At 44.5% G+C, this 11,913-nt stretch overlaps 1 protein-coding gene across 1 annotated transcript in view; it reads left to right on the top strand.

Moving 5' to 3' along the window:
- The first annotated feature begins 5,301 nt into the window (after positions 1 to 5,301).
- The window catches only part of TRPV4 (transient receptor potential cation channel subfamily V member 4), a 99,362-nt gene continuing 92,750 nt past the window's right edge, over positions 5,302 to 11,913 (top strand). The window contains exon 1 of the mRNA XM_044288749.1: positions 5,302 to 5,595. The gene's annotated coding sequence lies outside the window, so the exon portion shown is untranslated. The remainder of the gene's footprint in view (positions 5,596 to 11,913) is intronic.

The raw sequence follows: 11,913 nt of genomic DNA, 5'->3' as shown, positions 1-11,913 counted from the left end.
TGCAATATTCTTTGTAACAATATGTTGTCATCTTTATTACCTAATCCTAAAATTCTCATTTGGGTTCCAACACTGGTGCAGAAGAACTCCCTGAATAAAGTCAATAATTCCCTTCTAAAAGGCACCCAACCTATTACAATACAAAAACATATGGACTAAGTGTACATCCTCCACACCATATCTAGTGCAAACCCTTGCTTAAGGATAATTTACAAATCATTTCTAGTATTCTGTTCCATTGTTCCTCAGTTAAACCTTCACCAATTTATACCTAACCTTGAAAGGGAATGCTTTCAAATATGACAGAAGTTGTTTATATACTGTATTAAGGATATAGCCCCTTTGACCCACCCTTTCTGTGCAATGTACTCTAACAAAACATAAAAGGAGGCCTGGACCGACAACTCCCTATTAAATGCATGAAGTAACTGGAGAAACTGAAAAATGAGTCTGTAGGTACAACGTTTTACAATAAAACACCTCTTCTCTCTCGCGAATGTAACAAATTCTGGCAATTGTGGATTTCTCCACAGGGGAGTATGCAGAGACAGACTTCCAGATTTCTCCCAAGTTTTAATCATAAGCAACATAGTGGGGATTTTGACCCCAGTCGCCTCCATTTATTTGGCCACAAGGGCAGCCAGAGGGTTAGGTTAACCAGAGACATTTGCCACTAATCTCCTGACACCCCTGAGATCTTTTGCATTTCCTCAGCCCTTCAGAAGTTGAAGATGCTCCACCAAGAAGCATAACCATGGATTTGGAATAGCCAATGCACCAGACTCTTAATCCTAGGAATCTTTTTCTTCCAAATCAATTCCCGAAATATATTTTGAATTGTATAGAAGTGCCGATAGGGCAACCACACCGGAGAATTATACAAAATATAAAGAAGTTGGGGCATTTTGATTAAAGGAATTTTCTGATCATCTACAATTAGGGGGCATATCGCTAGAATATGCCCCCATTGTCTGATTTTTGCGGGTCCCAACTCTGGGACCCCCACCTACAACGAGAACGGAGCAGAGAAATGAATGGAGGGCGTACTGCGCATGCGCAGCCACCCTCCATTCATTTCAATGGGACCGCTGAAAATACTTGCTCGGCTATTTCTGTCTGCCCCATAGAAATGAATTGGAGCAGGGGCCGCTCGTGCGCTGTTTGCTCCCATTCACTATCGATATGCCCCCATTGTATGTGATGGGAATACCCCTTTAAGTTACTTCTAATATAATAATAGTTACTTCTAATATAAGAAAGCATAGATCTTGTACCAAGAGACAGGTCAATTCTGGAAAGGGATTACCAGGAGCCAGAATGGCATGAATATTGCCTAGTGGTGGGGTGTCTAAGCAGGGGTGCACCTAGCTTTTCTGCTGCCTGAGGTGAAAACTGAAACGGCGCCCCCCCAATACCAATTTCTTAACCTAACCCCTTTGCCTCAATGAAAACGCTCATTGCCCATGGCCCTTCCGATTCCTCCTTCTTGCCCCTACCTGGTGCTGCCTGAGGTGATCGCCTCACTTGGCCTGATTGTTGGTGCACCCCATGTCTAAGTCTCCACAAATCATGTAGATCACATTCAGACAACAGTCTTGTCATACCAGTTAGGGGAAGGGGGCTTCAGGAGCCACAATGTCACTATGGTATTTATCTAGAAAAGTTCATAAACATTTATTAAACTCTCCTATCAAAAGAACAGGAGCCATGAGGATTCTGCTATAAACACAATAACCTGTTTAAGGAGCTCTGAGGAGTTGCAAGGTACGTATACTGCTGCCAACACAAGATGAACCTGATATATGGACCTCAGGATAGGTCATCAATATCAGATCGGCCGACACCTGGCACCCCACCGATCAGCTGTATGAGGACATGGCGCGCGCAGTGCGCACGTGACGTCTCCCTTCTCTCTTCCTGTCCGCTTCTGTAGTCTATGGTCTTTGCCATAGACAGGAAGAGAGACGGAAGGTGGCGTATAGCTGGTCATCAATAGTAAAAGCCTAGACAACCCCTTGCATTTCAATACTGTCATGAAGCATAAACCAGTCTTTGAACTGTCAATTATAATTGTTTTATCATATCTTTGGACATAGAACCTGAAAGAATGTCACAGAATAATTTATTTCTAATCATGGTCTATAAACATGAAGTGAATTGAGTTAAACGCACCTCTGAAATATTAGGTTATTATTAACTAGCAAGTTAAAAAGTACAATACTGCCCATGGCCAAAAGGTGGCAGTAAATACTATTTTGTAAAATTCAAGAAGGTCAAATAGTAAAAAGTAGTAGAAAGAAAGCAAATGAGTACGTCATGGGTTGTTTAAGGGCAAGTGTAATTTTTACCCCCAGCAAAATGTATATGAGAATGAGGTTTTTAGGACGGATAGCTGTTTGCATAATGATCGTTTCGCTAACGGCTAATGTGTACAACTGCCTTAACTGCTTACTGAAAAGTACATGTACATGTGACATACAAATACATGTAGAGAAGAAACAACACATCTAACAGGCTAATACACTGCACAAAACTACCAATAGATGCATATTTTACTGTAATCTAGTCCAAGATGGGTCAAAATCTTCATCACGGTGTACATTAACCCTGTACTGGTAAATCACTGTCTGCATTTTCCCGTGCTCTGCTGGGTTCCCTCGCTGTAAACATCTGGTTTGACATCACTGGCCGCGGTGGAGGCCGGATCGGATCCCCTTGCGTCATGTGACCATTTGTCACGAGATAAGGGGACACGGTCAAAGCTAGGGCCAGTGAATGAATAGGTCCACATCCAATCTGCAAAAAATGCGAATCGGATGCGGGCCAAAAATACCGTCATGCCTGTGAAGCCTCAGACAGCACTGACCTAACCTTTCACCTGATGTTTTATGCAGTCATCTGCTATAGGCCACATGCACACGAACGTATTTTCATTCCGTGCCCATTAAGTTTTTTTTTGTGAACCGTAAATGGAACCATTCATTTCAATGCAAAGAAAAACGGAAGGTACTCTGTGTGCATTCCTTTTCTGTATGTCCGTATTTCCGTTCCGCAAAAAAATAGAACATGTCCTATTATTGCCTGTATTACGGAGCCGGATAGGACTGTTCTATTAGGGGCTAGCTGTTCTGTTCCGCAAAATACAGAATGCACACGAATGTCATCTGGATTTTCTGCGGACCGTAAAATGCATACGGTCGTGTGCATGGGGCCATACTTGCAGCTTGCACAAGCTTGACTGAAGCAGTGGTGAATCATTACTAGAAACTGCCTACGCTAATAGAGCTTTGCTGCTAATGCTGTTGCATTCCACCAACATGTGCGTTGCACATACTCAGATGTACTGTGACATGCAGGACTCTGATCTATTGTCACAATTTACAGAGGATTTGATTATATTAAAGCCAGCGCTGATGGTCGGGGGGACATCCTCCCTCCATTCTGTCTGTCTTCTATGTTTAGAAGGCGTTCTATATGGAGAAGGAAGGAAAGAGATGTAAAAACATGCTGGAAAATCTCTTTCGTCAGTAGCAGAAATGTCTGCAACAGATTTGCCACGTGTATTCAGGGTGGTTTCACAAATAGCACTTTTTGGAAAAACTCTATGGGGGTCATTTACAAAGACTTCTATTATGACGGAAGGCAATACGGAATGCCTCTTATAGGTTTCCGTGGTGCATGCCGTCATAAATTTCCGTTATGGTCCGTGGTAGCGGAATCCATAACGGGATTCTTAGATAATCCGAACCTTGTACACAGTTTGCTCAACACTAATTTGAAGTCACTTACAAAGACCAGCTATTTACACCGGTCTTTGTTTTACCTCTGCTCTGCTGGCGGGTTTGCCTAACTTATGACGAGGTGTATGCTGCCTCATAAATTAGGAGCTCCTCTGGCATTCCATGGGGGAGATTTATCAAACTGGTGTAAAGGAAAACTGGCTCAGTTGCCCATAGCAACCAATCAGCTTTCACCTATCATTTTCCAAAGGAGCTCTGAAAAATGAAAGGTTGAATCTGATTGGTTGCTATGGGCAACTAAGCTAGGTTTCCATTACACCAGTTTGATAAATGTGCCCCTATGTACCTGAAGTAAAAACTACTCCAGCTTCTGACTAGAATAGTTTTGACTCCATGTTAGGCTAGGTCTACATGACGACATTTGTGTCGCGCGACAGATAGGGCGCAACAGTTGTCGTGCGACATTTTGTTGCACCAATGTCGCGCGACAATTTTTATAATGGCAGTCTATGGTGTCGCACTGCTACATGCGACATGTTGCAACTGCGACGCGACAGTCGCAGAAAAATCCATCTTGAATGGTGTCGCAGCATGTCGCATGTTGCAGTGCGACACCATAGACTGCCATTATAAAAATTGTCGCGCGAAATTGGTGCAACAAAATGTTGCGCGAAAAATGTCGTTGTGTAAACCTAGCCTTAGGCCCCTTTCACATGACGGATTAGGTCCGGATGCGTTCAGGGTGCGTTCAGTGAAACTCGCACTATTTTGCAAGCAAGTTCAGTCAGTTTTTTCAGTCTGCGATTGTGTTCAGTTTTTTCTGCACGGGTGCAATGTGTTTTGATGTATTTTTCACGCGCTTGATAAAAAGCTGAAGGTTTACAAACAACATCTCTTAGCAACCGTCAGTGAAAAACGCATCGCACCCGCACTTGCTTGTGGATGCAATGCGTTTTTCACGCAGCCCCATTCACTTCTATGGGGCAAGGGATGCGTGAAAAATTCAGAACATAGAACATGCTGCGATTTTCATGCAACGCAGAACTGATGCGTGAAAAACAACGCTTATGTACACAGACTAATTGAAATGAATGGGTCAGGATTCAGTGCAGGTGCTATGCGTTCACGTCACGCATTGCACCCGCGCGGAAAACTCGCTCGCGTGAAAGGGGCCTTAATGCTTGTTTTCAGGTGCAAATGAAATTTGCCAGCCCTCACCATTCCCAAGTGCCGAGAAAAGCTCAAACACCGGGACGACAAAATATAGTTGCATGGGAGTCGCAAAAAAGGGTCTTGCAACTTTCATTTTAACATTAAAAACTGCCATCAAATGTTCAGAAATGCCCCCCTCATCACCTAGGAATATATACAGTGTAAAGGGTGCTACTCAGAATTTAGAATACATCTCAGGGTTTGGCTTATTTTGTGGAACCAGAAATCTCAGCATGCCTCAGCTGAAGCCAGGCTGCTGGAAGTAGAGAGGGATGCGAGAGTAGATATAGGCGTTATTTTGAGATTTGGGAGGGGATCTGGGAGGAAATGTTGCTGCTGAGGAGGAGGAGGGGGTGGGAAATGCTGCCTGGAGTGTGGAAGAAGCAGGAGTCTAGTCTCTATTTACATAAGGACAGGTGGGGCTGGAGTATGACTGAGGGGTTCCTAAAACATTTGGCACTTTCCTGTTCCTCTGAGGGACTGGGTACAAAGGCTCAGTCAGCACTGGGTGACAGCACAGTACCTGACTGTTCGTGGAGTGCACTCACAACTACTCCCATCTAGGAGCTGCTGCTATTAATCGCCAGGATTGTATTGCTCAAGCTGGTTGTCGGACAGAGGCTGCGAACTCCACCATTTACAGGTATCTTCTGTTATTTATTGCTGGGTAGGGTCAGACAGGTACAGATGTAGCAGAGCTGAGTTTGCCGGCATCAGAGTGTGCAAAGAGTGAGTGACAATTTTACCACAGTATAGACATGTGTCCCTGCAGATTGAGGCTGGGTTTTTACACAATCAGATTTTCTGATGCAGTTTTTGGGGCCAAAAACAAAAAAAAATCCACACTTAATTTTGGCTTTAAAAACCCCATGAGAAATCCTGAACATGAAACCCAGTCACTATGTAAGTAGACGCTGGCCACGAAGAGATACAAGGCTCATGCATGACCATACACATTAGTATAAAGTAGGGATGAGCGAACTTGTGTTTTTAAGTTCGGTGTACAAGTTATGGTCCGTGGTAGTGGAATCCATGACGGAATTCTTAGGCTACTTTCACTCGCGTTTTGTGCGGGTTCGTCATGGACGGATCCGTTCAGAACGGATTCATTTGTATTATCTGTAACATAGCCAAGATGGATCTGTCTTGAACACCATTGAAAGTCAATGGAGGACGGATCCATTTTCTATTGTGCCAGATTGTGTCAGAGAAAACGGATCCGTCCCCATTGACTTGCATTGTGTGCCAGGACGGATCCGTTTGGCTCAGTTTCGTCAGACGGACACCAAAACGCTGCAAGCAACGTTTTGGTGTCTGCCTCCAAAGCAGAATGGAGACTGAACTGATGCATTCTGAGCGGATCCTTTTCCATTCAGAATGCATTAGAATGCAAACTGATCCGTTTCGGACCGCTTGTGAGAGCCCTGAACGGATCTCACAAACAGAAAGCGAAAACGCGAGTGTGAAAGTAGCCTTAGATAACTCCAAACCTTGTACGCCAAACTTGAAAACACAAGTTTGCTCATCCTTAGTACTAACGTGATTTAATTCACAGGGTGAACAAGGATCAGTTGTTTTAGTCGACCGATGACAGACGGGATGGAATATTTTTTATTCAAATAAAGCTTATTCCTGGATGAAAGGGTTCTACGAAAGAATATTCTCAGAAAGATTGTTCGTCCTTCACCTAGTTTCATTGAGCATTTAGTGGGGGCCATTTACTAAAGACTAGAGTTTCACATGGCAGTCTTAGGGCTACATTCACGAGACAGGGGGAGAAAGACAGACGTAAAAAAAAAAAGGAGAACGGTCCGTTTGTAACTGCCATTTCATGGATGCCTTTCTGATAAACAACCATGTATTGCATGGAGGCTGTTGGCCATTAGGCCTCTTTCACACTGGCGTGTGCGCCCCGTTGCCGTATTGCGGACCGCATTTGTGGATCTGCAATACACGAGTGCTGTTCCTATTCACTTCAATGGGTCTGCAAATCCAGAGATGCGGAATGGTGCAGAACGAAACCCTACTGAAGCACTACGGAGTGCTTCCATGGGGTTTCGTCCTGTACTTCTGTTCCGCAAAAAGATAGAAGATGTCTTATCTTTTTGCGGAACGGCCGGATCGCGGACCCATTCAAGTGAATGGGTTCGCGATCTGCTGCGGCTGCCCCATGGACTGTGCTCGTGCATTGCAGCCTGCAGCACGACCACTGGGCGCACACGCCCATGTGAAACAGGCCTTATTCGCAGCACATTATAAAATAGCCCTTTGAATAGACTGCAATGCACGAATGTTAGTAAAAATCCTGCTGGAGGTAGGAGGCACACACCTCTTAATAAGGCTCCATTCACACATCCGCAATTCCATTCCGCATTTTGCAGAACGGAATTGCGGACCCATCCATTTCTATGGGGCTGCACGATGTGCGGCCCCGATCTGGAATTGCGGACCCGCGCTTCCGGGTCCGCAATTCTGATCCTGAAAAAAATAGAACATGTCCTATTCTTGTCCGCAATAGCGGACAAGAATGGGCATATTCTCCTGGTGCCGGCAATGTGCGGTCCGCAAAATGCCGAACACGCATTGCCGCTGTCCGTGTTTTGCGGATCCGGATGTGTGAATGGACCCCTAGTTTGTCACATATTCTGCTGTCCGTCTGCCAGCACTGAAAACACATTGTATCTGGATGCCTCCTGTTTTTCACACAAGCACCATTCATTTCTTTGGGGCCGGAGCTGCGATTTATATATAAACGTACACAGGCCCATTGAATTAGTCAGGATTCAGTCCTGATAGTATGCGCTTGCAACACGCATCGCATCTGGGTGGAAAATTAGCTTGTGTGAAAGAGGCCCAAGTGTATCTGAACACAATGCGGATTATGTTTGGTTTTTCTGCGCAGATTCTCATGCAGAAAAAATCCAGCGTACTACAGTACCAGCGAAGTGTATGAGATTACGCAAATCTCATGAACACTTAGCTTTTTTTTCTTAGGTGCAGAAATTGACCTGCTGTGCGGATTTTAAAATTTTCTACGTCAGTTGTTGCATTTTTCTTGTGCGGATTTTAGTTTTCAATGGAAGGGGGAGCTCTGCGGAAAGTCTGCATCAAATCCACAATAAATATTGCGGATTTATGTGCATTTTTTGTGAGGTTTTGGTGCAGATTTCTTGAGCATTTTCTGAACACAAATCTGCACTGTGTGACGGCATCCCAAGGCTGCTTTCACACGTCCGTGATTATGATCAGTAAGGGTACTACGTTGGATGAAACATCCAAAGTCAATTCGCGTAAAACTTGAATACTGTACGGAGCGCTGAGATGAGCCAAAGTTATTACTTCGCGCAGTCTCGCGAGACTTCGGGCAATAATTTCAAAAATGAATTTCTATTGTTAAAAACCTTTTCCTGGAACTCTGGTTCGGTTCCAAGTGGTACCTTGGAACCGAACCAGAGTTCAGGAAAAGGTTCTTAACAGTAGAAACCAGGAGTGGATCTAAAAAGTGGAGAAGTTGCATCTGTCCTTAAGGGCTCATTCATACGACTGTAGTCCACTAGTGCTGCTGACGTCTAATTGCGGTCTGCAATACACAGGCACAGGTCCTCATCCAAAAGCCTGACTGTGTTGAGAGAACTTGTGTTTTCAAGTTCGGCGTACAAGGTTCAGGTTATCTAAGAATTCCATAATAGTCTCCGCTACCACGGACCATAACCCGAAGCCGCACCTTGTACACCGAACTTGAAAACACAAGTCCGCTCATCCTTGGGCCTCATGCACACGGCCGTTGTCCAGCTGTGGCCGCATTGCGGGGGGTCCGTAATATGCGGACACCGGCCGTGTGCTCCCTGCCTCATGGATACGGACCTATTCACTTGAATCCGGAGCTGTCCTGTGGAACGGAGGCACGGAACCACTACAGAGTGCTTCCGTGGTGTTTATGTCCGTGCCTCCGCACCGCAAACAATAGAACATGTTCTATTTTTTTGTGGTGCAGACGGATCACGGACCCATTCAAGGTGAATGGGTCTCAATCAGTCCCAGCTGCCGCACATAACAGCCGCACAACGTCCACATGCATGAGGCCTTAGTCAGCACTCTGAGGTCTCATGCACATGCCCATAGTTTGTATGCAAAAAAAAAGTGGATCGGATGCGGACCCATTCATTTCAATGAGGCCGCATAAGATGTGGACAGCACACATTCCGTTCTGCCGCCCGCAAAAAATAAATAATTATAGGACGTCCTATTTTTGTCCATTTTGCGGACAAGGATAGGACATTTCTACAGCTGTTAAAAAATATATTGTGGCATGCACCAGGTGTTCACTCGCAATCACTGATTAAAGTCGCTGACCAAAACACTGACTTGTGAATCAGACCTAAGACCTCAATCAAATTTCCATGTCTGTTTGCCTTCTGTGAAAAAAATCTGTCCGTTTCAGATGTCGTGTTCGCCCATCTGTTCTTGCCCTCAGTGCGTAATCCATATTCTACTGCTACTCTAAAAGTTAATCGAGCAGAGCATCTCCTATTAATGGTCAGTGAAAAATGGACCAAACATGGTCACAACACTGATTTCATCATGTCGTGTCCATGTTTTTTCACGGACCCATAGATTTATCAAAACTGGTGTAAAGGAAAAACTGTCTTAGTTGCCCATAGCAACCAATCAGATTCCACCTTTCACTATCCAAAGGAGCTCTGAAAAATGAAAGGTGGAATCTGATTGGTTGCGAGGGGCATGTTTGGTCTGCATGTAGTGCATATCTCCGTGATTTTTTTTTTTTTTTACTGACCCCCGGTCAGTAAAACAATACTGATATGTGAAAAGACACATTAAAATCAATGGGTACATATGCTGTCCGCAGAAAACGTGGACAGCACACATCAGTGAAAAACAGAAATGTGAACAAGGCCAAAAGATGAAGGCGCACAAAGTTCAAAACCTTAATACGTTAGTAAGACAACTGATGGTCAGACTTAGGCCTCATGCACACTGCCATTGCTCGGCCAGTCCGTGGAGGCACGGAGAGGAACCCTACGGAAGCACTCCATAGTGCTTACGTGGGGTTCTGTGCCTCCGTTCCGCACATCACGTTCCGGATTACGGACCCATTGAATTGAATGGATCCGCATCCGTAATGCGGTGAACACACGGCCGGTGCTTGCATATTGTGGACCTGCTGTTTGCGGGCAGCAATACGAGCCACGGCCGGCAACGTCCGTGTGCATGAGGCCTTACTATAACAAGGTTTATGTGGAATTTTTCACTATTTTCCTTCTGCTCACACTAAAAACTTCTTGGTTGCTAGACATGGTTCCATCACTATGGGAGAATAAAATGCAATATTCAATAATGCAATAAACAATATTTCCCAGTTGTTTTCTTCACCCTACCGTGGGGATTTGGTCTGGTAGTTAGGATAAGCGGGCGCAGTACAGAGGCAAAATACAAGCTTGTAATTGAAACTTCAGTGTTTATTCACACATGGTGCCAAAAAGAAAACGTCACTTTTGCAGTGTTGGTGTTACTTCACACCCAATGGCAAGTTAATATAACAAAAAGTCACCTTGGTGGCAGTTCTGCCTCAGAAAGTCCAAATACAGGCTTTAGGCGGCCTGTTCCCCTGACACATGGGTCTCAGCTCTCCAGCACAGACCTCAGATCCCAGCACACAGACATGGCTTCAGAGCCCAGCTGCATATTTAAGGAGAACCAGGTGCTGCCAAAACCCGGATCGGCACTTAAAATCCAGTCCGATATTTGACCTCACCTGGCTGTAAATCAGCCCAGCAGGACATGCTGAGAGGAAAATACCTGTTTTCCCAGACCAAACCTCTCACTGTGTCACTATACATATGACCATTACTTGTGGGAAGGATCTTCCTCAATACTTAGTCGTGTACGAGCAGAAATAAATGAGCTTGGTGTAAGTCAGCGAGACCAGAAACACATTTTCCAAGCTGTGAGCTGTCTGCTTTGCTCTCCATGAGGTATTATGGGTAGAAATTGCTCAGTATAATTACTCACATCCAATGTGAGGAGCAATATATTTCATTGTTTTAATATTAGATTGTTTGTATTTAACTATAGCTTTTCCTGGAAGTATTATGTTATTGAGACATTTTGCAAGTCCCAACAGGTATTAGACACGTCATCGTAATCCACTTCTTCTACACGCAATATAAATTGCATCACTTAACTCTTTCACTGCTGGTGAGGCCAAAGTGTGTGATGCATGGCTGCTCGTACAAAGCTTATTGCATATCGGAATCGGCAGTTTGTTTTATTAACTCCATGAGTGAGTTAATTTGGCAATTTAATCTCAACATGCCTTACAGATGTCCTGAAGTGGGATCCCTGTTAGGACCTCTCTATGAGCCAGAGGGGAGAGCTGTTCTTGAGGACCTGGTCCATTTATGTATTGCAGGGACGGCCATTCATTTTGTCGAGAGTCAGAACTGTTATAAAAACAGCCTCTTAAAATGGAGGAAAAGTTGGGTGCGACTTGCAACACAAAATCCATCAGGTCTGGATTTTTTCATGTCGCAGCATGCCACATGTTGCATTGCGACACCATTGACAATCATTATATGAAATGTCATGCGATGTGTGTAGCCGAACCCTTATTGGTTCATTCCTGATAATTGCCTGCTTGTCACTGGAGCTGCGTTTGCAAGCAGCGATCACCTCCACGGTATGGGGACAGGCAATGGCTGAATCATTGATAAGACAGGGGCTATGTCTCTCAGGCTGCCTCAGACTCCCCACAGACAACTGTAGTCAGAGGGGTAGATTTATCAAAACTGATGTAAAGGAAATGTCTTAAGGGTATATTAGTCTGGCAGATTTTCTGCCTGAAAATCGCTAATGAGCGTTCCTATAAATGCTTGTTAGCGATCCTCTGGCATGAACGAGCAAGCATGTTAAAAGTTCCTGATAACCTGATGAATGAGTGTTT

This window comes from Bufo gargarizans, chromosome 1, assembly GCF_014858855.1.
Source record: "Bufo gargarizans isolate SCDJY-AF-19 chromosome 1, ASM1485885v1, whole genome shotgun sequence".
NCBI classification, from domain to species: Eukaryota; Metazoa; Chordata; class Amphibia; order Anura; family Bufonidae; genus Bufo; species Bufo gargarizans.
This window is presented reverse-complemented; position numbering and strand designations above follow the sequence as displayed.